Genomic DNA, 6000 nt, shown 5'->3' on the forward strand with positions numbered 1-6000 from the left:
GCCAGAGGGAGGAGAGCATTGAAATTTTACCTCCTACTTGGAAGATGAAAAAAATTTACACCTTTATACCGAGGGTCTAAGGTTGACTATCCAGAACTCATCTCTTTCCTTTGTTCAAACAATAAGCCTGATAGTGTAAGCAGACAGTGGTGGACTTGTTGTAGTTGTAGCCAGCGGACAGCAGGTATAGATAGCTTAATTGTAGCTGTATCCAGTGGACAGCAGGCAGTTGTGGATCAGTGATAGTTGTAGCAAGGCCTTGTGATGTTGTTCCATGTGGTTGCGTACAGTTGTAATTCTTAGATTTGGGCACTGGCCATGCCTTACTTTTTGTTAGCAGAGTTGCAACAACATTGGTGTCTTAAATTAGTGAAGAAGAAATAGCTTTTGTAAACATTGAAAATGTTTAAAAATTATCAAAATTTCTCCCATTTTGGGAGTTGCAACAGGTTTTGTGGCTGGCAAGTGAATAAAAAAAATTCTGCTTTTTGGAATTAACAACAGGAATAGTGCCCCAAAATGATAAAGAAGAAATATCCACTATGATGACTTACAATCACACCACCATGCCTACCACATACAGTCCCACTATCCCACTAGTGCTATGCTTGGCCACTGCTTCCATCCTCACCCCCTCTACAACACACTCCAAAGGCTGACTGTCCACACACAACTCCTTTGCATGGCTTTTGCTAGCCTTCTGCTCAGCACTAGGGGGAAAAGCAAAGAAGGTGCTGATGAAACAAACCATCTAGGAAGGACATTTACACTGCCCAATGTAACTGTGGACAATAAGGAATCCATTGACATCTGGCTTGATGTCATATCGACAGACTCCTTTCAATGAGAAAGCTAAGAATAAGCAAACCAGTGCACAATTGCCATATTCCGCCGAAACCACACAAGCTCTGGAAGACATGGACAACTTTTGCTTGCCGATACTGATACTACTACCACCAGGCACCTGGCTGCTGCTGCTACCTGTCACAATGCTGATACTGCCAGCTACATGCTTACTAGCGCAGGTGCTCTTTCCTCTATCCTGCCTTCATTTAACCATGCCTTTACCAGACACTTTTTTTTTCTTCTTTTTTTTTAAGATTTGGAGGATATTTTTATGTTTTGGGCAGGTTTTGTCACTCATCTACTAGTCAAGAGGTAGATAAACTGCCAGTCAACTTTCACTCTTAACGCTTGAAATAAGGATTTATGTTAAACCCCACAAAAAATGCTATGCATTTTATTAAACCCAGAAAATACAGTTAAGTTGGTGTAACAAACCTTTTCCATTTTATCTCCCAATGTTGGGGTAGGATATTTACACACATCATTACTGCTTTACTTTGTTTGAAAATGGCCAAATGGAAGAGATATAATGATTTACTTCATTGTTTGGAGTTCTAGTTCATCTTCTTAGTTCACCGAAGCGTTTGTACCTATATTTTCCACAAAGCCTTACCTACTGTGCTGATCTACTCTTCTATACTACTATGACCCAATAAAGTATAACTATATTTTAAATTATTATATTTCATAATTTGTATTGATATTAGGCTCATTTGTAAAACAAGTACTGTGTCTAAAACTATTTTAAATGAGATCTGTTACAGTTAAGAGTGTGTTTTGCTGTGTCTGCTGTTTTTTTTAAACTAATTTCTGTGGTCTCAGATGTATGCTGACTGCTGAGAGGGTTTGGTACGTTTAAGTATGCGTGTTGCACCTGTTGATGATATAAATACACATGGTTGCAGATATTTTTTGTATGATATATCTTATCTCTTCACTTCTGTCTACATTTTGCAAATGTTAAGTGATTTTTGCAGGAAACTATTTTAATATTATTTTTTTTTGTTGTATATAAGTAAATAAATAACATTTTGAAATATCTTGAACATAGTAAGATAGTTTGCAGAGTAGTTCAGCCTATTACCCTGCAGTGTTGTCCCAGAGCAAGGTAGGAGCCAATTTTAATCATTTAAGGTGGTAAAAAATTCTCTCTGATTACAAAACAGAATAAATTCCTGGATCAACGACCCTTCTCCAAAATTAGTAACATAACCTGTACTTTTTTTTTATACTCCAGACATGCATCCAGGCCCACTGTAAACTCTTTTAGTGAGTTCACCATGACAATGACCTCTGGCAAAGAGTTTTATAGTCTCACTGCTTTTTCAGTAAAGAATCCTACTTAACTGTGAGCATGGTGGTAGCTAAAAAGAATAATTGTTCCATAATAGAAATTTGTCCTTTCAAAGAAACAGAATGCAGACAGATCTCATTTTTAACAATACAAGTAATTGACAACAGGATATAAATCTGCTTCCTCCATTTTTTCATACAACACTAAAACAAATAAACAAGATGGATTTTTTCCTGGTACAGTTAGATAGCAACCTATTCATTTTTCTTTGGGGAGGGTCCAGAGGTCACAAAGAGTGGGATAAGTGAGGTGTGTTATATATAACATGTGTCAGGTTCCTTTTGGTACAACTAAAAGTATTTATTTCCACATGTCATTGTGACATGTCAGATAAATATACAAATTTTTGAAATAGGACATCATGGAGACACTTCATAATACAAGAACTAGTGGTGCCCTGTCCATTTCTATAAGCTTATAGTCCTGTGGATTTTTCCCAGGGAAAAATTAAAGGAGTGGTGCAGCTAAATATAACTTATCACCTATCCAAAGAATAGGGGATCAGTTATAGATTGTGGGGGGTCCTATCGGTGGGACCCCCCGCAATCTCCATAACAGGGCCACGGCAGTCTGCTGGAAGCGGCCGTACCAAAGCCTGCAGGAAGCCGCGGCCGACACACCCCCTACATGAACGGGGCATATAGGCCGCTACTCCATGTGGGGGTGGCACGCCCCCTACCAGAAGACTGCTCAGGAGATTGTGGGGGTCCCAGCAGCCAGACCTTGGCAATCTATAACTTATCCTTATCCTCTGGGTAGGGGATAAGTTATATTTCACTACAGAATTCCTTTAAGGATGTCTGGGGTATGGATCTTTTAACCTATTAGAGCCCTTCAATTAACTCTGGCCCTCTACCATTTCTAGACCAGCCAAGAACAGCCATCTATGCATTTTAAACTACATGTTATAATATTTAAAACAGGAATGTTTTTAGTCTTAAAGGTACTATGTTAATTCCATGCAAGGTACAGGGCTGCAGACACTGTTGGGTAACTAATAGAAAGAGTTTTTTTTTCCTATTAACTGTCCTCTGGTGTCTGCAGCTCAGTACCTGCTAAGAAGCTGACAGAATCTTTTTTTTTTAATCAAGTACCCAAGCTCCAAAGTACACCCCCCCCCCCCCGACAAAAACAAAAATAATTCTCTCAGATTAGAGTTGTTCATTTTCCCTTTTAACTTTATGTCACCCAATTAGTCATTACTATTTCTTCCAGTTCTTACTAATTTTTGCAGAACCTGCTGAAAAAAATCTTAAGCTACTTATTTTTTTGAACCCTCGCCAACTTTTCTCCCTCCTATAATTACCCAATTGGTAATAATGTCCCCCCCCCCTGTTTCACACATTAAAGTTGGTTGGTATGTGGGTTGGTGGGAGAAGTATGTAGGTTGGAGAGGAGTATGTAGGTCCCCCCATTTAGGTAGATAGCTTGCTCCACTAATTTGTCCCCAGTAGGTAGAACACCCTGTGGTTAACTCGGTCCTGTATGTCTGTCCCCAGAAGGAATTTTGTGCCCTGTAGGTAAGTACTTATTCCTCTAGGGGATTTGCCCCATGTAAGTAGGTAGATAAGTAGGTAGTTTTCCCTATGTAAATAATTAGTTTGCCCCCTGTAGGTAGTTTGCTTTCCTTAGACAGGACTCCCTCACCACTTTCAACTGTAAGCACATCATTAGGACATGCTTGCAGAAAAAAAATAGCTTTCCCTGGCTTCTGAATGGCAGATCTGCCTAGCTGCACCTTTTTTAGATGTCATGTGCAATATTCCTGACTTTATTGGAAAAGGTACGTGCAACCATGTATTTTTTTTCTACATTCAGGTAAAGCAGCCTCTTGGAGAACTACATCTATTAAACAAAAATGTATGTATTTTTGAAATATCACAACAATGTTTTATAATCTTTTTCTGGATGTGAGATTTGGAGCTTTACTAAGCCATGTTCAATGCCATTGTGAGCCCTACTGTATAGAATAGCACTGGAAAGCACTGAAAAAAAACCTCCTTTGCAGACTTGTCTTGTATTTACAGTTTATCTGTATTTCAATATATTCATGAGTTAGGAATGGACTGTGGTATAGCACTACCTGCACTTCATGGAATTAAGATGTTTGGTTGCCTGTTTATCCTTTGAACATACATAGTTAGTTAGTTTTTCCAACAAAGTTTGATAAATAAGAACCAGAGAAATACAGCAAGAAGTTTCCATTTTTATCATAATTTGCTATCCTTTTCCTGAGTATTGGTCTTTAAACCTGCTCTGTGGAAAGCTATATATGCCAGCCCAGTGCTCATCAAAAGCAGGCAATCACAGCTAAATCAGCATGCAAAATGCCACTCAACCTTGGGCCTTTATTAAAATTTACTGGGACTCAATTTGAGATAGTGATCATTCTTATTAAAAAGCAAAATGTAAGATAGTTTTTTTATATAAATCTCTGGATGGAATGGAATTGTTAATCAGCATAGGCTGATGTGATTTCTCTGTTGCAAATCCTGCCGAGGGCTCAGAAGTGGCACATTACCATAATTCCCAGGCTAGCATTGGCAGCTTTGAAAAGAGCTGCAAGAACCCTTAACATGCTCAAGCGAAGCTGTAAGTCATAGCAGAGCAATGTTCCCTGGGCTACAGCAATGAGGTTTCTTGTGTTAGACCAACAAAATATCTATCATCTTCATAAATATGTGACAACAGAAGCTGGGAGTGCCTATATAACAACAAACAACTGTGCATTTTTACATGCAAATAGTGAGACATGCCTGTTAATAATGTTGCATTTCCACACAGCTGTATACAGTACAATAACATTATTATAAATTTCCTTTACAAAGTGATACATTTTCTAAATAAGTACAATAATTTAGCTTAAGCCCCATACTCATGGTTCAGTTTGTTATATTAATTTTAGTTGCAGAATAAAGCTTTACCTTTGGAGCCACTTTAACTGCTACTCCATTTTGAGTAATCCTTTAATATGTATATTAACTGAATGACTCTCTTTACAACTAACAGTGAATTGCCGAATAAAAAGCAAACCCCCCCCCCCCCCCAGACCACTTTCCTGGCACCAAAATCCTGACACAGGGGCAATTTAAAAGGATTGTCCAGAATAAATAAAATTAAAATAAACCTATGTATTGTGTCAAAATGTATAATAAACAACTCACTATTATTAAGTTATTAGACATAGGGCAAAGTTCTCTCCATATCACGTCACACTCCCCCCCCCCCCTGCTTTCCCCCATGTCTGCTAAGGACCAGGCCATTGGTGTGAAAAGGGGAACTCATATCACTGCTCATTAGATTTTAAGGCAGAAGGAACCCATTCTCAGACACAATAGTTTTAGTCAGGCTCACTGTTGTCATATCTAAGGAAGGCTTCCTGCTGCTTTAAACCCTAATGAGCAGTAATATGAGCTTCCCTCTTCACATAAATGGTGTTATCCTGAGCAAACAGGAGAAGAGAGAAGGGATGGAGCTCTCTACTTTAGCTTTAAGACACACAGCTCAGCTGATAATGGAAGAGCTGTGCACCAGGGCTAATAACATAATATTAGGAAATTTCTTTATTATACTTTTTGACACCTTGTTTCTTTCACTGGACAACCCCTTTAATGTAACTATTGACTATATTTTGGCTCTAAATGTGCTGCTTCATTCATTGCTAGGTTATCTTTGGGTTTGATTTGGTCAGGTGTTTAATGTGTTTTCAGTGATGATTAGCCAATTTTTGGTTGCTAAAACACAGTGGCCAGATAAGACCCTTTAGTAGAAAGGGAAAACATGTTGCTGATCAGTAGCTG

This window comes from Hyla sarda, chromosome 4 (assembly GCF_029499605.1).
Source record: "Hyla sarda isolate aHylSar1 chromosome 4, aHylSar1.hap1, whole genome shotgun sequence".
Classification (NCBI taxonomy): domain Eukaryota; kingdom Metazoa; phylum Chordata; class Amphibia; order Anura; family Hylidae; genus Hyla; species Hyla sarda.